Source organism: Haematobia irritans, chromosome 4, assembly GCF_050003625.1.
Source record: "Haematobia irritans isolate KBUSLIRL chromosome 4, ASM5000362v1, whole genome shotgun sequence".
NCBI lineage: Eukaryota > Metazoa > Arthropoda > Insecta > Diptera > Muscidae > Haematobia > Haematobia irritans.
In genome coordinates this window covers 128,567,802-128,591,196 of record NC_134400.1, presented here as the reverse complement: position 1 = coordinate 128,591,196, position 23,395 = coordinate 128,567,802, and the positions used below count along the sequence as shown (strand labels likewise).

General features: G+C 35.6%; 2 long non-coding RNA genes across 2 annotated transcripts; both read left to right on the top strand.

Moving 5' to 3' along the window:
- The first annotated feature begins 2,021 nt into the window (after positions 1 to 2,021).
- LOC142236767 (uncharacterized) lies at positions 2,022 to 2,685 on the top strand. Its single transcript, XR_012722186.1, has 3 exons — positions 2,022 to 2,216; positions 2,310 to 2,373; positions 2,447 to 2,685. It is a non-coding gene; the product is annotated as an uncharacterized LOC142236767 (long non-coding RNA).
- A 31-nt stretch (positions 2,686 to 2,716) lies between these two features.
- On the top strand, positions 2,717 to 3,250 carry LOC142236768 (uncharacterized). The gene is made up of 2 exons (XR_012722187.1): positions 2,717 to 2,951; positions 3,019 to 3,250. It is a non-coding gene; the product is annotated as an uncharacterized LOC142236768 (long non-coding RNA).
- The last annotated feature ends 20,145 nt before the right edge of the window (positions 3,251 to 23,395 follow it).

Here is a 23,395-nt window from a genome sequence, read left to right as displayed (position 1 = left end):
TTGATAGACTTTTACAAAATCTATAGACTCAACATTTAAGTTGGCTAATGCACTAGGGTGGAACACAATTTTAGTAAAAAACAAGTAAGTAAAGTCTAAAGTCGGGCGGGGCCGACTATATTATACCCTTCACCGTTATGTAGACCAAAATTTGTGTTACCATATCAACTCCTTCAAATTTGTTGGGAGTTATTATCAAAATTTATATTCCTATATACAAATATTTATATCTGAAACGATTTGGAGACAATTTTTTGTACTTTTACAAAATCGCTAGAAATAAAAATTAAATCGGCTAACACCCTGGGATGAAACATATACATATGTATTCGAGATATAGGACAATTTGAGTAATATTTAAAATTTTTGCTACTCAGCAGTGGCGATTTTACAAGGATATTGGTCAAATCTCGCCATGATATGTGGTCAATTGTGGGTTGTGATATATTATTTGGGCAATTCGGGTGATATTTCCACAAGTCGGAGCTTTATTTAAAATTCGACCATTCTGTGAAAAGTTTGTCATTACAGTGTGTACAATATGATCGTAGTCATGGAAATCATCACATAATTTTGTGTAAAATGTGGGTATTTTGGCCATATAATATTAAGATGACACACTTAAAAAGCATATTAAATATATTCTCTGTGGAAACTATCGAGTCAATTGGAGGAAACTCCCATTGAAAATGGGTCTAAAATATGAAACATTCTACTATATTTCCCCTACTCTGGCGTACATATATATGGGTGCTATATCTAAATATGAACCGATTTTGACCAAATTTGACATGCATAGTTAGAATAATAATCCTGCTATCTCAGCAAAAAACGTAAATGGGAGAATAATTTTGGCCTCCGTACACAGAAAAAAATATCACCAGAATATTTCCAATTAAAAAAGTTAATTGAAGTTGAATGTTTTTTCAATTAATAAATTAATTGATACAATTAACTTTTTAATCAAGATAGAAACATTAGGTTAATTAAGTCAATGATTGAAAATTTTAAAATTTTTAATTAAAAAATTAATTGATAGAATTAACTTTTTAATCAAATTCAGAAGACTAAGTCAGTTAAAAAAAATGATGAACATTTCTTAATCAAAATAAAAACTCTAAGCCAATTCAGAAAGTAGTTGAAAATAGTTACCTTTTTAAATAAAAAATTAATTGGGGTTTGCATTCAACATCAATTAAATTTTTAATTGAATCAATTAAAAAATTAATTGAAAATTGCTAATGACATCAATTAATTTTTTAATCAAGGATTTTTGCTGTGCCCAATTAAAACTGTGATTGATACTATCATTTTCGTGATTGAAGACATTTCAATTAAAAAATTAATTGGATCAATTAATTTCGTGATTGAATCAGAAAAATTTTTTTTTGTGTGTACTCATATGGGTGTAAATCGGGCGAAAGATATATATGGGAGCTATATCTAAATCTGAACCGATTTCAACGAAATTTGGCACGCATAGCTACAATGCTAATTCTACTCCCTGTGCAAAATTTCAACTAAATCGGAGTTAAAAATTGGCCTCTGTGGTCATCTGAGTGTAAATCGGGCGAAAGCTATATACACACAAAAAATTATCACCAACATTTTTTCAATTAAGCACTTAATTGAATTTGGAAACTGATTCAATTAATATGTTAATTGATTCAATTAATTATTTAATCAAATCCGAATAAAACCCAATTAAAAAAATGATTGATATTTGTTACGTTTCCAATTAAAATATTAATTGATTCAATCAATTTGTTAATCAATTCGGAAATAATTTTCAATTACAAACGTGATTGAATTTTTTTCCATTTCCAATTACACATGTGATTGATCCAATCACTTTTGTGATTGAAATTGAATAATTTTGAGCAATGGAAAGAGCGAAAAGAGAACAAGAGAATGGGTATTTATTCAACATTGTATGATGGAGAGATCAGTCTATAGAAGTAACTTGTAACGAACGGTTGGGTTTTTGTTTTTCGTGTAAATTGAAAAACATGATTGGCGACATTCTGTCTGCTGCATTGAAAATGTGTACATAAATATTTTGAACGCAAAAACAAATCATAGCAAAGGGTTGAAATAAATAAAGTGTGCAACAACAAATGGCCACGTGGTAAACATATGAGAGAACGCATTTGAAATTACCTGTGTTTTTGTTTTGTGGTATTGTAAAAATGGAAAACAATCTACGTTTATTGAAGGTAAGAAATTGTGAAATGTGAATACCGTTTTCCATTGAAGCCTGTTTACATTAAACGGACTAAAATAATATATTTTTTATTCATTTCTTTTAGTAACCAATTTTATTTCGTGAAATTGACCAATCAATCCCATCAACTCCACCATTTTATCAAATATGTAAGAATATGTTTGCAACAAAAAAGTGGGTACCGTATTGATCTTTTAAAATTATAATTTTTTTCACTCCTAGTTTTCTTAAAACCAAGAGCGGTATGGGTTTGTTGGAAGATTCACCTTGAAGTTGCGAAGTGGCGTTGGCATTAAATTGTATTTTTGTTTTACCTGCCTTTTTCAGTTTGAACCCAAGTAGAGAGCAGTATATCTGATATATAAACTAATGAGCTGAATTATGTAATGGTAAAAAAGTTCTTTCTTTTGGATTTAAAAATATGAAAAATATCCGAAAATAATAAAAATGTGTATTTCCCATTTACATATTTTTTCTATTTTTAGAATTTGCAAAGTATAATCAATATAATACCAAATATTACATTGCTTTCCCATTATTTTTGTTTATGATTGGTTCAAATTTTAATAGACGATTTCAATGTGCGGAAATTTTGGAAAGGAATTGTTACTAAAATTAAATTACCGAGCTCCTTAATACACCTTTTTATGCTAAAAGACTACAACTGCAAAAGAAGATTATAAATCTGCAACCTAGAACTAAGAATTGAACTTGATACTCTATGCAGGTAATGTTTAACAAAATTAACTTTTAATTGAACAAAATTAAATTCGAATTATTCTGTTTACTTTCAGAAAAACTAATTTAGCTTACAGGCTGCTGATTTATTGGAAATCTAGGCGTATCTACATATTAGAAGGACCATGCTAACATGGTTATTATTATAAGGAAGATAATGATTTATATAATTTATGTAATTGTATTTGTAAGTTATGTTAGAACAAACCACAAATGACAAGAACCAAATTTATTTGTCTATTGCATAATTCAAAAAATAATAAAATATTAAATATGTTTTATAAGAAACACATATTTTCTTTTATTTCAAATGAAATTAAATACGATTTTGGGTCGCAATATATAAATTTTTTGATTGAAATTTATAGCCAATTTCAATTAATTATTTAATTGAATGAATCAAATAGTTGATTGATTTTTGTCGCGAAATTAATTAAAATTTTAATTGATTCAATTAAAACTGTGATTGAATTTTATGTTAAAAATCAATCACGTTTTTAATTGATTCAATCACACAATTAATTGATTCCGTGACAAAAGTCAATTAAATTTTTAATTGAAAATCGTGTTGGTTTTCAATCAAAATGGGTGATTGATACTATCATTTTCGTGATTGAAGACATTTCAATTAAAAAAATGATTGAATCCGCGATTTTCGTGATTGAAATCAAAAAAAATTTTTTTGTGTGTATGGGAGATATATCCAAATCTGAACCGATTTGGCTGATATTTTGCAAGTTTTTCGAGACTCATAAAATATTCGGATGTACGGAATTTGAGGAAGATCGGTTGATATACACGCCAATTATGACCAGATCGGTGAAAAATATATATGGCAGCTATATCTAAATCTGAACCGATTTTTTCCAACATCAATGGGGATCGTCTTTGAGCCGAAACAGGACCCTATACCAAATTTTAGGACAATCGGACTAAAACTGCGAGCTGTACTTTGCACACAAAAATACATCAACAGACAGACAGACAGACAGACGGACATCGCCAAATCGACTCAGAATTTAATTCTAAGCCGATCCGTATACTAAAAGGTTGGTCTATGATTACTCCTTCTTGGCGTTACGTACAAATGCACAAACTTATTATACCCTGTACCACAGTAGTGGTGAAGGGTATAAATATGGGAAACATTTAAATCTGAAGCAATTTTAAGGAAACTTCGCAAAAGTTTATTTATGATTTATCGCTCGATATATATGTATTAGAAGTTTAGGAAAATTAGAGTCATTTTTACAACTTTTCGACTAAGCAGTGGCGATTTTACAAGGAAAATGTTGGTATTTTGACCATTTTTTGTCGAAATCAGAAAAACATATATATATGGGAGCTATATCTAAATCTGAACCGATTTCAACCAAATTTGGCACGCATAGCTACAATGCTAATTCTACTCCCTGTGCTAAATTTCAATTAAATCGGAGTTAAAAATTGGACTCTATGGTCATATGAGTGTAAATCGGGCGAAAGCTATATATGGGAGATATATCCAAATCTGAACCGATTTCAACCAAATTTGGCACGCATAGTTACAACGCAAATTCTACTCCCTATGCAAAATTTCAATTAAATCGGAGCAAAAAATTGGCCTCTGTGGGCAAATGAGTGTAAATCGGGCGAAAGCTATATATGGGAGCTATATCTAAATCTGAACCGATTTTGCTGATATTTTGCAAGTTTTTCGAGACTCATAAAATATTCGGCTGTAAGGAATTTGAGGAAGATCGGTTGATATACACACCAATTATGACCAGATCGGTGAAAAATATATATGGCAGCTATATCTAAATCTGAACCGATTTTTTCCAAAATCAATAGGGATCGTCTTTGAGCCGAAACAGGACCCTATACCAAATTTTAGGACAATAGGACAAACTTATTATACCCTGTACCACAGTAGTGGTGAAGGGTATAAAAACATCAATTTACTCGGAAAGTCACTAAACGTTGTAAAAGGCTTGGATTACAAAAAACAACTAAAATTGCAAAAAATTATGTGAAGGAGTAATCGTATGAACTTAGTGTAAACGAGAAAGTTATTAATATAGTTCAATAGTTCTTATTAGTTATTAATATAGTTCAATAGTTCATAAGCTATAGTAGGAAAAGCCAAAAAATCGGTGAAAACTTTTCATTTTTTCCACATTTGTGGCGTTTTGGGCATGAAGATGAAATTTTTTCCGACTTAATATATTCAGCATTTTTGTTTGCCTAGTCAAGAATTACAACTTTGCTGATTTTTTTTATTTATTTTTATTTAAGCCATTTTTACAATACATACTATGCTTATATAATACTACAACTAGTCTCTTTATTAAGAAGTGACTAACTAGTAGTTTAGGCAGATAATCTTATAATACTATATTAGTACTGAATTATTAGGAAAAAAAACAATGTCTGTGGACTTTGATTCGTAGTAAAACGAGTAATAAGGTCATGAGGCTTAACTCTGCGCAGTCTTCTTCTTTTCATTTTGTTAATTTGTGAAAGCTCCGCTGCTTCGAAATTAATATGATGTTGCAGTCTTTCGTTGTGCTTCTTTGTGTGATTTGTTATCTCTTCTTTCACGATTGTTACTTGAAGATCCCGATGTAAGTCGCTGTTTCTGATATACCACGGTGCGTTTAAAGGGTGATACGGTCAAAATTTGGTCAATATAAACTTGACGTATTTTTTTCAATTTTGCATTTAAAAAACCTGAACACCCCTCATTTTGAAGGTGTGTGTGTGTAGAATGTTGATCCTATGTTGATTTTGGAATTCACTCTTGAGTTGTCAAAATGCCATCCAAGCAAGAAGAGCAGCGTATCAAAATTTTGCTCGCGCATCGCGAAAATCCGAGCTACTCGCACGCAAAGCTGGCAAAATCGCTAAAAGTTGCCAAATCAACCGTTACAAATGCAATTAAAGTGTTTGGGGAACGTTTGTCGACAGCCAGGAAGTCTGGATCGGGGGGAAATCGAAAACCGGAAGCCGCTGAGACGACAAAGAGAGTTGCCGGTAGTTTCAAGCGAAACCCTAACCTCTCTCTCCGAGATGCCGCAAATAAGCTGGGTGTATCGTCTACAACCGTGCATCGAGCCCAAAAACGAGCCGGACTATCGACTTACAAGAAGGTAGTGACTCCAAATCGCGATGATAAACATAATACGACGGCCAAAGCGCGATCCCGGAGGCTGTACACGACGATGCTGACGAAGTTTGACTGCGTGGTAATGGACGACGAAACCTACGTCAAAGCCGACTACAAGCACCTTCCTGGACAGGAGTTTTATACGGCAAAAGGAAGGGGAAAGGTAGCAGATATTTTCAAGCACATAAAACTGTCAAAGTTCGCAAAGAAATATCTGGTTTGGCAAGCCATCTGTACCTGTGGCTTGAAAAGCAGCATTTTCATAGCTTCCGGGACTGTCAACCAAGAAATTTACGTGAAAGAGTGTTTGTAAAGAGTGGTACGCCGCCAACAACGTGCAAGTGGTTCCCAAGGACAAGAACCCTCCCAACACGCCAGAGCTCCGCCCAATTGAGAAATACTGGGCTATTGTCAAGCGGAATCTAAAGAAGACCAAAAAAAGGACGAGCAGCAGTTCAAGGCAAACTGGCTTTCTGCGGCGAAGAAGGTGGACAAAGTGGCTGTACAAAATCTGATGGCAGGTGTCAAGCGTGAGGCCCGGCAATTCGGATTTGGAAAAGCGAAAGCCTAACTGACTGATTTTTCCTGAATTTTATACTAATTGAACTTGAAAAAGAAATTTAATTTGATTTTTTAAATAAACAATTTCACCGATTTACACGCGTTTTCCCTTGACCAAATTTTGACCGTATCACCCTTTACTGCACTTCTTAGTACTTTATTTTGAAAGCGTTGTATTTTCTCTATTTGGGTTGTTTTGGCACAACCCCAAAGTTGAATGCCATACACCCAAACCGGTTTTAGCATTTGGTTATAAATCATGAGCTTATTGTCTAGCGACAGTATTGAATTGCGTCCAATCAGCCATTGGAGTTCTCTGTACTTTGCCACCAATTCTTCCCTTTTTCTTTCAATATGATCGTGCCACTTAAGCTTTGAGTCCAAAGTAATTCCGAGATATTTTGCTGATCGTGCGTGCGGAATCTGATTTTCGTTTATGAATAGAGGGTTGTATGTTATGTGTTTTAAAGTGAAGTCGATATGGGTTGACTTATTGCTGTTTAATTTCAAGTCCAAGTCTATAGTCCACTTATGTAAATCATTTAATGCATTCTGCAATTTTGCTTTGGTTTCTAGCGTATCTGCGCCTATCGCCATTACTACTGTATCATCCGCAAATGTACCTATGAAACAGTTTTCAGCGGTCGGAACGTCATGAGTGTACAGAAGATAAAAAATGGGTCCCAGGATGCTTCCCTGTGGAACGCATGATGTAGTTGGCTGTAGTTCACTATATGAACTTTCGTAACACACTCTAAAATATCTATCTTCCAAGTATGATTGAAGTAGATTACAAAAATTTTGTGGGAGCAATGTTTTAATTTTCCGAATAAGGCCAGCATGATTTACTCTATCAAAGGCTTGCGAAACGTCTAGGAATACCGCAGAACAAACTTTGTCCTATTCAAAAGATTTTTCTATGTAGCTTGTCACTCTATGAGCTTGTTCTATCGTTGAATGTTGCTTTCTAAACCCAAACTGGTGGTTTGCTGAATGATGCAAAAACAAATAACACAATTTTTCTAGGTATTTATAGCAATTACTCTAAAAAGCGGGCGTAGCCCGCCCATTTTTTTTAATTCTATTTTTTTTTTATAACTAAAAATCTACTCACCACATTTTGTGAAGCTAACTTGGTGGGAAGTATTTTTTGCCGCTAAAATCGTGATTTCGCCCATAGTGCAATGGTGACTGATCACTCATTCGTACATGTATACATAGACTGCAAATGGTATAGTCCATGGGTAGTAACTATCGTCATCTCCAAAGCCACATGTTAAGAACCATGGCCTGCTTGCTGCTTACTTGTCTCTTAGCCTTATCAAGATTCTTCCCATTCTATTCGTGTTAGTAGTTGCGAGTATCTCACATTTGTTTTTTTTTCTTCTTCGGCAAAACCATGGTTGATACCATGATGATGATGATGAAGAGGAGATGTTAGACGGCCCTAGCTAGTATCAAAATCATGAAGTACTTCACCCATTTATGGGTGAATCTGAAAAAGGGGGATGTTACGAATACATCGATGAAAATATGGTGGCTTTTTGGGGGTCGCATGTTGATACAGTTCTCGGTTTTTGTTGATATTTCTCGATATGTGGTGTCAGTGATGTGGCTGCTAGTGACGTTACATCCCCTGGTTGTTGTTGTTGTTTGGCAATTCTTTTTGCTTGAACAAATTTACACAGGAATCTTGGATTCCAAAGGTAATAGGAAAAATAAATAGCAATGCGGAACACGTGACTTGGTTCAATGGTGTGCTCCATATGCATTTTTACAGTATTAGCTAAAATCAAGCCATAAAAGCTTACTTGGATCGAAAGATTTTGACAGTTTAGAAAGCTATCTAGCCTAGCTATTCAGCTCTACAAATTTAACGGCCAAAAATTCGATTGGGTTTCCGAAATTAAATTTGGAACTTATAACATCAGGAACCGACTATATTATGCCATTCACCATCTCAGATCCATTAAATTTATATAAAATTTTAAGCAAATCAGATAAAAATGCTGCTTCCATACCATCAAATTGGGAGATCGGTCCATATTAGAGGCAGAGAATGAAGCCGACCCATTTTTGTCGGCGGCGGCGGACACTAAATTTTTGCCTTCGGCGGCGGCGGCTTGACGGCTGAGTCGATATAAATTTGTTTACTCGGCGGCGGACAATTATCCATTATAAAATCAATTTGAAGTTAATCGAATGGTAATGAGATTAGTTGTACAACGTATCTTACGAACAAATTGACTTTTCGTTCAAATTTTCTGAGCTAAATTTTTGCTAAATTATTATAGCAGCTTAAATATGATTGGTTGTGTTCAAAATTTTGGAAAAAATACGACAATTATATATAAATTTTTCTGATTTAAATCGACATTTTTGATTAATTGGCGGCTAAATTTGAGTCGAGATAAGTCGACATATTCGGCGGCGGCGTCGACTGGCAAAAAATTGACTGAAATCGGCGGCGCGACTCGGCGGCTTCATTCTCTGATTAGAGGTGTGCATGTGTCACGAAATTGTCATGAAAATGTTCGTGACTCATGCAACAAACCAAATGTCGTACGTTAGCGTGAGTTACGAAAATAATTTCTTCATGAGTGTGCGTGAGTAAAGAATTTAGGGAAAATACGCTAACAAAAATAATCCCGCACACGTACTTAAAACACTTACGAGTTGAATTCATTTACAATTTAAATAATGCTCCCGATTTACAATCATGCTCATGTTTTCAGATACGTCGCTAAGGCAAATTACTCAAAAAATTATTCGTGAGTCACGACATTTTCGTGTATCAGGATATTTTTCGAGAGTCACGGTATTTTTCGTGAGTCACGAAATTTTAGTGCGTGAATGTGCTTGAGTAAAAATTTTCTTTTCGTGAGTGTGCGTGATTCCTACCAAACAATATCGTGCGTGAGTAAAATTTTTCCGTCGTGAGTGAAATATTACTCACGCGCACATCTCTAGCCCATATTAAAGCATATATACTAAATTTTGTACAGCTCTTTACGACATTAAAATATCGGTCTACATGGGAGCTAGAAATGTGCGCGTAAAACTAAATTTTCGTGACACGCGTGAATCACGTGAATGGAAGTTTAGCTATATCCCGTGAATGTGCGTGAATGGGACAAATGGGACAAAAATATGTCGTGCGTAAGTGAAAATCCAATTCTGTTCGTGAATGTGCGTGAGTATTATTTCTTCAAAATCACGCGTTTACGATTAAATTCATACTCACGATAAAAATTCACGTTCACGAAAAAATTCGCACTCACGATAAATTTCATGTTCACGAACCAATTCACGCTTACATAGAATTCACGTTTATCATAAAATTCATGGTCACCTTGCGTTCACGATAAAAAATCAAAATCACGAACATATTTATTGCTCACGACTAAGATTTCCATAGTGTCCATTGTTTGATGGTTCGCTGGTGAACCTTATTTATATAATATAATTTTGCTATTTTGTTAATGGTTCCGTCATAAGATACCCAGCAAAAAAAGAGCTTCCAAAAAAGTAGTTTGGATCCCAAATTTTCCATGGGCTTGTCATACGACGGGAGTACTCCATTTTTGGATCCTTTGCATTGCTGTTGTGCCTTGGAAGTTTATTTGGATGAAGAAATTTAAAAACTAAAAAAAAATCCAATTTCACATTTTATTTTTATCAGTATTTTTTGTTACACTTTTATTTTCTTATTATCTAATTTTTACAAATTGGAAAACTTCTTCGCTTCCACCGGGGGTTGAACCTTGGTCTGTTGGCACCATAACACAACACCACTGAACACGATGCATCAAAACGTCTATTCAAATGTTTGTGATATGAACCTAATATGACACCTCGGCATAAAATTCTAAGTTAGAATTTCTAACTACTTCCTGAGATTCTTTATTTTTTTTATTTTTTATAAAATAATTTTGCTAAAAAAAATATTTTTTTATACCCTCCACCATAGGATGGGGGGTATATTAACTTTGTCATTCCGTTAGTAACACATCGAAATATTGCTCTAAGACCCCATAAAGTATATATATTCTGGGTCGTGGTGAAATTCTGAGTCGATCTGAGCATGTCCGTCCGTCCGTCCGTCTGTTGAAATCACGCTAACTTCCGAACGAAACAAACTATCGACTTGAAACTTGGCACAAGTAGTTGTTATTGATGTAGGTCTGATGGTATTGCACATGGGCCATATCGGTCCATTTTTACGTATAGCCCCCATATAAACCGATCCCCAGATTTGGTTTGCGGATCCTCTAAGAGAAGCAAATTTCATCCGATCCGGCTGAAATTTGGTACATGGTGTTAGTATATGGTCTTTAACAACCATGCAAAAATTGGTCCATATCGGTCCATAATTATATATAGCCCCCATATAAACCGATCCCCCGATTTGGCTTGCGGAGCCTCTAAGAGAAGCAAATTTCATCCGATCCGGCTGAAATTCGGTACATGGTGTTAGTATAGGGTCTCTTACCACCATGCAAAAATTGGTTCACATCGGTCCATAATTATATATAGCCCCCATATAAACCGATCCCCCGATTTGGCTTGCGGAGCCTCTAAGAGAAGCAAATTTCATCGGATCCGGCGGAAATTTGGTACATGGTGTTAGTATATGGTCTCTAACAACCATGCAAAAATTGGTCCATATCGGTCCATAATTATATATAGCCCCCATATAAACCGATCACCAGATTTGACCTCCGGAGCCTCTTAGAAGAGCAAAATTCATCCGATTCGGTTGAAATTTGGTATATTGCGCTAGTATATGGTCGCTAACAACCATGCCAAAATTAGTCCATATCGGTCTATAGTTATATTTAGCCGATCCCACAATCACACAAAAATTGGTCCATATTGCCAAAAATATTCTACCAAAATTGTATTTCTATAGAGAATTTTGTCAAAATTTTATTTCTATACAAAATTTTGTCAAAATTTTATTTCTATAGAAAATTTTGTTAAAATTTTATTTCTATAGAAAATTTTGTTAAAATTTCATTTCTATTGAAAATTTTGTCAAAACTTTATTTCTTTATAAAAAATTTTGTCAAGATTTTATTTCTATAGAAAATTTTGTCAAAATTTTATTTCTATAGAAAATTTTGTCAAAATTTTATTTCTATAGAAAATTTTGTCAAAATGTTATTTCTATAGAAAATTTTGTCGGTCTTTAGTGGAAGTTACTATACAATCCATGGTGGAGGGTACATAAGATTCGGTCTGGCCGAACTTACGGCCGTATTAACTTGTTTTTTTTTTTATGTTATACATCGTTTTTATTTGTTTCGGCATATATTTTTGTATAAGTATATTTTTTCCATTAAAAATCAACAAAAAATTAAAACTTATCGTAATTTGCAAAACCTTCTCAAAAAACTTCCATGGAAGTGAAAAATTCAAACGGCACAGGTTCAAATCCCATCGGGGCTACATTTTTTATAATTTTTTTACTTTATTCTTGATTTCTATTCGTTTTTGCGAAACTTAATTGTCCAAAACTTAAATTTTCACTTAAAACGGCCTAATTCCGTAATTTCTAAGACTTGTTCAAAAGGACTGCATCGGAAGTAGAAAAAATCGATAGGGGATCCCGGGATGCGCTTTAAAAGAAATGTTTGTGGATTTGTCCAAAAGGACTGAATTGGAAGTGGAATAAACTTGATGGGGGATTCCAGGATATGCTTTAAGAGAAATGTTTGTGAAAAAACTTCCAATTTTTTTTGCTGGGTATGAAAAGAGTAATTGCAGCGAGATATGAGGTTTGTCGTGAATCATGCGCATTGTCGTGTCACGAACATTTTTGCGAATAACGAATATTGTCACGAGAATTTTTATTATTCACGAAAAATTTCGTGAATCACGAGAGTCATCGTGAATCATCAACATTGTCGTGAATCGTGCGTGAGTGTGAGGCTTTAAATGTTGTTCAATATAACTCTTCATTTTGTGAATGTGCGTGTGTGTGAATTCCTACTCACATGTCGTGCGTGAATAAAAATATTTCGTCGTGAATGTGCGTGAGTGAAATTTTCCTCACACGCACATCTCTAATGGGAGCTATATCAAAATATGGGCCGCTAAATACAAAATTTGGCACGTCACTTTACGAAAATGACGTTTAGTTTAGATAAATTTCAGCGTGTGGCGTGCTTGTGTATCTCAGGCGCATTCAGTGAGACAGGAACAGATTCCCTTACTGTCATGCTGCATCTATTACCTATAGATATATTAGTCAAACAGTCTGAAGCAACAACGACTGTACGCTTGCGTGAGCTATCGCTGAGGTCGGAAAAAACGCACGGCCACAGTTCGGTCCTCAAAATAATGTCAGATGTGCCTAATGTAGTGGATTACTCTCTGGCGAAGCAGCTTTTAGACAAAAAGTTTGAAGCATTAATTCCCAACAGTGCGACATGGATCACACAGACCCCTGCATTAATTTATACTCAGACAGCAATAAAATCCTTGGACTCAATGTTCCTTAACTTGAAAACGGCCATCGGCCGCCACAAATCTCTCAACGAGATGGCTGAGCAGGATCATACCGGGGAACTGCGAAGCGGATGAGTTAGCAAGGCTACGTTACATATTCCATGGGAACTAGAATCTGCTGGTATGAAAGTTCATACTGCGTGAGAAGACTGTTATGATGACGAATGTCCGATGGGAGAAATGCAAGGGTTGCAACGACACTAAGAAAATATGGTCCCATCTAAACGTAAAACGCACACTACATATGTTAACAGGTTGGCTGAAAAGTCCCCGGTTTTTTGTCAAAATTCGTTTTTATTATTCAACATAGTTCCCTTCAAGAGCGATACAACGATTATAACGACCTTCCAATTTGTTGATACCATTTTGGTAGTACTCCTTCGGTTTTGCCTCAAAATAGGCCTCAGTGTCGGCGATCACCTCTTCATTGCAGCCAAATTTTCTCTTCGAGCATCCTTTTGAGGTTTGCGAACAAGAAAAAGTCGCTGGGGCCAGATCTGGAGAATACGGTGGGTGGGGAAGCAATTCGAAGCCCAATTCATGAATGTTTGCCATCGTTCTCAATGACTTGTGGCACGGTGCGTTGTCTTGGTGGAAAAACACTTTTTTCTTCTTCATATGGGGCCGTTTTGCCGCGATTTCGAACTTCAAACGCTCCAATAACGCTATATAATAGTCAATGTTGATGGTTTTTCCCTTCTCAAGATAATCGATAAAAATTATTCCATGCGCATCGCAAAAAACAGAGGCCATTACTTTGCCGGCGGACTTTTGAGTCTTTCCACGCTTCGGAGACGGTTCACCGGTCGCTGTCCACTCAGCCGACTGTCGATTGAACTCAGGAGTGTAGTGATGGAGCCATGTTTCATCCATTGTCACATATCGACGGAAAAACTCGGGTGTATTACGAGTTAACAGCTGCAAACACCGCTCAGAATCATCAACACGTTGTTGTTTTTGGTCAAATGTGAGCTCGCGCGGCACAGAGTTTTGATCAAATGTGAGCTCGCGCGGCACAGAGCTTCCGCATATCCAAATATTGATGAATGATATGACCAACACGTTCCTTTGATATCTTTAAGGCCTCTGCTATCTCGATCAACTTCATTTTACGGTCATTCAAAATTATTTTGTGGATTCTCTTTCGGGCGTCCACTGCGTTCACCGTCCTCCGTGCTCATTTCACCACGCTTGAATTTTGCATACCAATCAATTATTGTTGATTTCGCTGGGGCAGAGTCCGGAAACTCATTATCAATCCAAGTTTTTGCTTCCACCGTATTTTTTCCCTTCAGAAAATAGTATTTTATCAAAACACGAAATTCCTTTTTTTCCATTTTGTCACACTCACAAAAGTTGCTTCACAAAAGACGCTCTATCTCACAAACTAATTGACTTACAGACGTCAAATTTTGACACGAATCATTTGAAGGTTGGTACTATATAAAAATAACATGCATTTAATACTAGCGACGCCATCTATGTGTCAGACCGGGGACTTATCAGCCAACCTGTTAGTGTTCTCTAGACGTCACATAACACTCCTGATATCTGCTATAACGGTTCGCTGCCTGTTAGGCGATTTGCAAAAACTATTCGCGCATAGTATAATGACTACTGAATTAGGCTGTCCATTACATCTATTTTAAAGAGAACATGTTCTCTTTTTGTGTTCATATCTTTTTGTTCACTCTCTTTTTTTAGTGCCGTATTTTTATGTCCAACAGTGCTCTTTATGTACTCTATTTCAAAAAATCCTAGATTGATGGAATTTTATTCATTTAATAGGAATTCGCCACAATTGTTCACCACTAATTGTTTACTGGATTAAATCTGTTGACAAATTAAGGGCCGGAACACAATTGCGACGTTTCGACGTACGGCGTAAAAATTAGAAATATATGTAATTGAACGTACGACGTAAATACGCCAATACGTTGTCGTCAATTTGTTTTGTTTATTTTTTTAGAAAATGTGAGTCTTTTTGTTTTTTATTGTTTTATTATATATTTATTTCGTTGTTTCTATCATTAGAAACTATTATTATTTTAATTTTAACATCAATAAAATTATTAATTATTTAATAAAGAATTTTTTTTTTGTAAACTCTTTTTTAGTTCAAATGTTCTCTTTTTTTAAGCGAAAGTTCTCTTTTGAAAATTATCCATATGGAAACCCTATACTGAATGAGCTGTCATGTGGAAGAAAAGGAATCAATTAAACACCTCTTGTGTGAATGTCCTACTTTTTGTGTAAAGCGCAAGCGAATTTTAGGACCATACAGCTTTAGTTTACTCACGGACCTGAAAAATGTTAACATAAGAGGTCTGCTAACGTTTTTGGAACAATCTGGTTGGTTCAACAAAAGAAGATAATCTAGTAGGTTCAGCGGTTAAAACTTGAAGTGACAATATGTAATAGGTACTTTTAGTTCATGTGGTATCACACTGGACTGAATAGTCGAAGTGAGCCTGACAATAAATCGGGCTGTCACTTTAACCTAACCTAACCTAAACATGCCCTCAACACGTCAAATCGGGAGATTGGTCTGCATGGGGGAAATATAAAAACAGGGACCGATATATATGTTACCAAATTTGGCACAGTTCCTCATAGACCTTAAATATCTCTAAAAAATTTCAATTTCATGAATATGGAGACTTTCATGCCCTCAAGAAATCAAATGGGAAGATCGGTCTATATGAGAGGTATATCGAAACATGGGCCGATATTCACCAAATTTATCACAGCCTAAAAGCCACCGTGGTGCAATGGTTAGCATGCCCGCCTTGCATACACAAGGTCGTGGGTTCGATTCCTGCTACGACCGAACATCAAAAAGTTTTTCAGCGGTGGATTATCCCACCTCAGTAATGCTGGTGACATTTCTGAGGGTTTCAAAGCTTCTCTAAGTGGTTTCACTGGAATGTGGAACGCCGTTCGGACTCGGCTATAAAAAGGAGGTCCCTTGTCATTGAGCTTAACATGGAATCGGGCAGCACTCAGTGATAAGAGAGAAGTTCACCACTGTGGTATCACAATGGACTGAATAGTCTAAGTGAGCCTGATACATCGGGCTGCCACATAACCTAACCTAACCATCACAGCCTAAAATACATCCAGATTTCAAATTTCAAGCACGTCGGATGAAAATTGGGACATTATGAGAGCGTGCTCTCATAATGTCAAATCCGGAAATCGGTCTACATGGGACATATATCAAAACGGGGACCGATATATACCAAATGTAGTACAGCTTGTCATTTCCATGCCCCCAAGAAATCAAATCGGGAGATCGATCAATATGGGGGCTATATCGCAACATTGCCTGATATAGCTCATCTTCGAGCTTGAGGTACATGCAGACAAAAGGAGCAAAATTTCAGCACGATAGCTTCATTATTGAAGGTTGTAATTACAAGAGACAGGCGGGCAGGCGGTCATCGTTATATCCAATTTGGGTTTCTCCAGTAAGAAGCCAATTCAAATTAGAAGTGTGCAAGTGACACGAAATTGTCGTGACTTTTCGTGAGTCACGCTTACATGACAATGACGTAAGCGTGAGTCACGAAAATAAGCTCTTCGCGAGTGTGTGTGACTAACGAATTACGGAAAAATACGCTTACGAAAATAATTCCGCTTACGAATATAATAACGCTTACGAGTTGAATTTGCAACGCAGTGTTGTTTTGTGGTTCAATGGATTTATCAAATACTTTATCTTCGTATAGAAAAAACATGTAAGTAAAGTCTAAAGTCGGACGGAGCCGACATTAGTATACCTTTCACCACTATGTATGTAGACAAACATTTGTGTTACCATCTCAACTACGTCAAATTTGCTGGGAGCTATATAAAGGTTTGCATTTCCAGATACAAATACTTTTAATTAAAACAATTTTTGTACTTCTACAAAAACTCTAGAATTAAAATTTAAATCGGCTAACGCCCTGGGATGAAACACAATGTTAGTAAAAAAAAAACAAGTATATACAGCACGAAGTTCGGCCGGGCCGAATCTTAAGTACCCTCCACCATGGATTGCGTAATTACGAATCGATATGGACTTTTGCAGAGAGCCAGAAATGAAATATGGGGGTCGCTTATATGTGGGCTATATACAATTATGAACTTGATATGGACCAATTTTTGTGTGATTGGGGATCTATTTATCTGAGGGCTATATATAACTATAGACCGATATGGACCTAGTTAGGCATGGTTGTTAACGGCCATATACTAGCACAAAGTACCAAATTTCAACTGACTCGGATGAAATTTGCTTCTCCAAGTGGCTCCAAAACCAAATCTCGGGATCGGTTTATATGGGGGCTATATATGATTATGGACTGATATGGACCAATTTTGGCATAGTTGTTACTACCACCGCGTACCAAATTTCAACCAGATCGGATGAATTTTGCTTCTCCAAAAGGCACCCGGGGTCAAATCTGGGGATCGGTTTATATGGGGGCTATATGTAATTATGGAATGATATGAACCAATTCCTGCATGGTTGTTGGATACCATATACTAACATCACGTATCAAATTTCAACCGGATCGGAGGAATTTTGCTCCGCAAAGAGGCTCCGGAGGTCAAATCTGGGGATCGGTTTATATGGGGGCTATATATAATTATGGAGCGATGTGGACCAATTTTGCCTGGTTGTTACAGACCATATACTACCACTACACAGAAAAAAATATCACCAAAATATTTCCAATTAAAAAGTTAATTGAAGTTGAAATTTTGTTCAATTAATAAATTAATTTGTACAATTAACTTTTTAATCAAGATAGAAACATTAAGTTAATTAAGTCAATGATTGAAAATTTTAAAATTTTTAATTAAAAAGTTAATTGATACAATTAACTTTTAATCAAATTCGGAAGAAAGTGATGAACTTTTTTTTAAATTTTTAATTAAAATTTTTTTCAAACAATCAATTGTTAATCCAAATAAAATTTCTAAGCCAATTCAGAATGTAAAATAGTTACCTTTTTTTAATTACTAAATTAATTGAGTTTTGCAATCAACATCAATTAAATTTTTAATTGAATCAATTAAAAAATTAATTGAAATTTGGTAATGAAATCAATTAATTTTTTAATCAAGAATTTTTTCCATGCCCAATTAAAAATGTGATTGATACTATCATTTTCGTGATTGAAGACATTTCAATTAAAAAATTAATTGGATCAATTAATTTCGTGATTGAATCAGAAAAAAAATTTTTTGTGTGTATGTACCAAATTTCAACCGGATGGGATGAAATTTGCTTCTCTTAGAGGCTCCGCAAGCCAAATATGGGGATCGGTTTATATGGGGGCTATACGTAATTATGAACCGATGTGGACCAATTTTTGCATGGTTGTTAGAGACCATATACCAACACCATGTACCAAATTTCAGCCGGATCGGATAAAATTTTCTTCTCTTAGAGGCTCGGCAAGTCAAATCGGGGGATCGGTTTATTTGGGGGCTATATAGAATTATGGACCGATGTGAACCAATTTTTTCATGGTTATTAGAGACCATATACCAACACCACGAACCAAATTTCAGCCGGAAATTTGCTTCTCTTAGAGGATCGGCAAGCCAAATTTGGGGGTCCGTTTATATGGGGCTATACGTAAAAGTGGACCGATATGGCCCATTTGCAATACCATCCGACCTATATCAAATACAACTACTTGTGCCAAGTTTCAAGTCGATAGCTTGTTTCGTTCGGAAGTTAGCGTGATTTCAACAGACGGACGGACGGACGGACATGCTCAGATCGACTCAGAATTTCACCACGACCCAGAATATATATACTTTATGGGGTCTTATAGCAATATTTCGATGTGTTACCAACGGAATGACAAAGTTAATATACCCCCATCCTATGGTGGAGTGTATAATAAATATGGGAAATATGAAGCGAGAGAAATTTTAATGCAATTGTACAAAAGAGCATTTATGATTTATCAGGCGATACAAATGTATTCGAGATATAGGACAATTTTAGTAATATTTACAATTTTTGCTACTCATCAGAGGCCATTATTTGGTCAAGTCGGGCGACTTGGAGCCTTATTTAAAACTCAACCGTTCTGTGGAAATTCTGGCATTACAGTGGTAGGATATGACTAAGATATGGGGAAATCACCACAGAATTTTGTGTAAAGTGTGGGAATTTTGGCCATATTTGTATAAACCGGAAAAAACGAATACATGGCTTTATCTAAATCTGTACCAGATTAGATCAAACTTGACACACTCAAATATCATATTAAATAATACCCTGTTCCACAGGGTGGCGCAGGGTATAATATATTCTCTGTCATTGGGGCAAAATCACATTGAAAATGGGTCTAAAATATGAAACAGTCTACCATATTTCCCCAACTCTGGTGTACGTGGGAGCAATATATATATACTGAACCAATTTTGACTAAATTTGACAGGCATAGTTAGAATAATAATTCTGCAATATCTGCAAAATTTCACGTAAATGGGAGTATAACTTTGGCCCCCGTGGTCATATGAGTGTAAATCGGGCGAAAGATAGATGTTATATGGGAACTATATCTAAATCTGAACCGATTTCTACCAAATTTGTCACACTTGCCGATACTATTAAACGTACTCCTTGTGCAAAATTTGAAGCAAGTCAGGGCAAAACTCTGGCTTTTGAGGCTATATAAGTGCAAATCGGACGAAAGATATATATGGGAACTATATCTAAATCTGAACCGATTTTAACCAAATTTGGCACAACACCATTAAACGTACCTCTCGTGCAAAATTTGAAGCAAGTTAGGGCAAAACTCTGGCTTTTGAGACCATATAAGTGAAAATCGGACGAAAGATATATATCGGAGCTATATCTAAATCTGAACCGATTACAATCAAATTTACCAAGCATTGGTACAATCTCAATTCTACTCTCTGTGCAAAATTTCACGAAAATCGGTAGTAAACTTTGGCCTCTGTTGCCATATAAATCGGACGATAGATATATATGGGAGCTATATCTAAATCTGAACGGATTTGGCTGATATTTTGCAAGTTTTCCGAGACTCATAAAATATTCGGATATACGAAATTTGAAGAACATCGGTTGATCAACACGCCAATTATGACCAGATCGGGGATAAATATATATGACAGCTATATCTAAATCTGAACCGATTTTTTCCAAAATCAATAGCGATTGTCTTTGTTCCAAAAAACGATTCTGTGCCAAATTTGAGAACGGTCGGACTTAAACTGCGACCTGTACTTTGCGCATAAAAATACATGAACAGACAGACAGACAGACGGACATCGCTAAATCGACTCAGAATTTAATTATAAGACGATCGGTATACTAAACGATGGGTCTCAGACGTTTCCTTCTTGGCGTTACATACAAATGCACAAACTTATTATACCCTGTACCACAGTAGTGGTGAAGGGTATATAGATGAATCACTTACTCCCGCAACTGCTATTGCAACTATCGTTAGTTATAGCCTTAACCCTTGTACGGTGATTTGTACTTCTACGATATAAACGTCCAGCCATGTTGCCATAAACCATATACACACATTTTATCACTACCTTGTTTTTTTTTTAACTCTCATCCATTCCGCCACTAAGTCGGACGGCCCATGGAGCCATGAGGAACCCCCCTTCCTCGCCCTCCACATAATTTATTGTTTACACTACATATCGTTTTAACAAAATCTTTTTAACCCAAAGCAATGAAAATTCTTCTTTTACTTCGCATCCCTTTGAAACCTGGTGCTAGAACAGCCTTGAGCATATCAAGTCACCCACTCTCCAATACCTATTTAGGGATCCAACCATCATCCATCTACGGCCAAATACATTTTATATCTTGGTTTCGTCTGCAATAAAAAAAATCACTCCCCGCCATAACATAAAATAAAGAAAAAACGGAAATCATGGAACAAACGAAGAAGAAAAAAACCAAATCCTGGTTAAAAGCAACAAAAAATTGTAATGAAAATTTTTAGATGGAAATTTTTGGGGGTAGATTTTTGTTTGCTGTGGTTGTTGTTGCTCCTCTTCGTCTTCACTTACTTTTGCACCATTCGTTTTTGTTGGTTTTTTACTTCCATTTAGCCTTACTGCTGTTGCATTAATCCTTCAACAATATTTTGCACTATTTTCGTTGGAGAGATATGTTAGGGCTTTTAATTTTTTGTTTTTCATCGTCTCTTGAATGATGGTGATGACACACATTCTGTGTCTGTGACAAGTGCAGAACACCAAGATATTCCCTCTTAATTTTAATGCATTTCAATTGTCAGAGAGCATAGATTTTGTCGACGCCAACTCCTTTTGCCACTAAGTCCCTTGCCAAGAAATGACGCCACATCCTGTCTATTTCAATTACATTCCAAAACGAAGTTGTGGTGGTAGTGCTACATCACCATGGAATGTTGGTGGCAAAATCAATTTGTGTAATAGCATAAGAATTGGTTTTTCGTGCCTTTAACTCTGTGACAATAATCATCCATTGAATTAAAGTCATTTGCTTAGGTGAAAACCTTTTCTTCAAACCACATTAAAGACAAATTCTTGCGACACCGAAATGTTTTACTTCAATTAAGGTTGCCAAGCAGCTAACCAAAAACCCCCAATTCTACGAAAATTTCCAAAGTCAATTTAACTTTAGTTCATGAAAATTAATTGACGAAGAAAAATCTAACTACATTTTCTTGTTATATCCTCCACCATAGGATGTCATTCCGTTTGTAACACATCGAAAAATTGCTCTAAGACACCATAATGTACCCCTCGTACATATTCTGGGTCGTGGTTAAATTCTGAGTCGATCTAAGCATGTCCGTCCGTCCGTCTGTTGAAATCACACTAACTTCCGAACGAAACAAGCTAATTGATGTAGGTCGGATGGTATTGCAAATGGGACATATCGGACCACTTTTACATATAGCCCCCGTACACACAGAAAACAAACTGTTTGGAAATCAGTTGTACTAACGAAAATTGTACACTCAGAATTAAATATCAGTTGTACTGATCTAAATATTTCCTTCAATCACAGGCGTTTGTCTGTCTTTAATATCATTTGATTATAATTTCAATAGATTTTCGTTTATAATTGCAAACAAATGGTTGTAGCAACTAATTGCCTCTCTTTTGAAAAAAATTATTTCAATTCGATAGATATGACCTACCTTAAATAAATTTCGTAACTGTCATTTAGTAGTTCTAACTGATATTTGGTATTCTCAGCCGAATGCCGGTTGATGAATTCTCAAATGTCATTTTTATTTTAACAAATTACCCTGTAGGAAGACTGGGGTCTAGTGTCTCAAAGTCACCACTTTTGTCAACTATTATGGTGACATAGTCAACAAATTGTCTACACTTGGTAGACATTTTTGACAGCTGTAAAAAATAATATGAGCAAAAGAAATTTAAGAAGACTAGTGAAAAAACAATCGTATATAAATATCGCAAAAAAAGAACTTCGGAGAGGACAGTGAGCCTGTGCAGAGTTCGGAGGACATTTTATTGCGTCTTTGATGGATAGGACGAACAGAAATTAAAATTTTATTTTATTGTATGTTAATCTTTTGCAAATACACAACATAAAAAATATAAATTAAATCAAAAAAGTAAACTTACTTTTACCAAAAAAAAATCCAAAAGTGTTGACTAAAGTAACGATAAATTACTACTGACTCATTAGTTCCAATGTCTCCATATGGTCCCATAAGTACCATCTAGTCAGTAGTTCTATTGTCAGTAGTGGATTTTCAATGACAAGCATATGTTAAATGTCTATAGCAAAATATATTGTGTGGGGTATACTTTGTCAGTAGTACTGGTGACATAGTCAATAGTGATTGACTACAGTTTCACTATTGACATTTCCTACAGGGTATTTACTATCAAAGGAAGGCATATTTTTGTAGGCTTCAAATTGGTTTAAAGAAGAAACGCATATATATTGAATAGAGGTGTGCGCGTGGCACGAAATTCTCGTGACACGCGTGATTCACGCGTGAATCACGTGAGTCGTGAAAAAAATCCAAAGCAAGTCTCGTGAATGTGCGTGAATGGGACTAAAATAAATATGTCGTGCGTGAGCGTGCGTGAGAAATAAAATCGGTTCGTGAATGTGCGTGAATAAAATTTCTGCAGAATCACGCTCACGAAAAAAATCAAGATTTAATTCATACTCG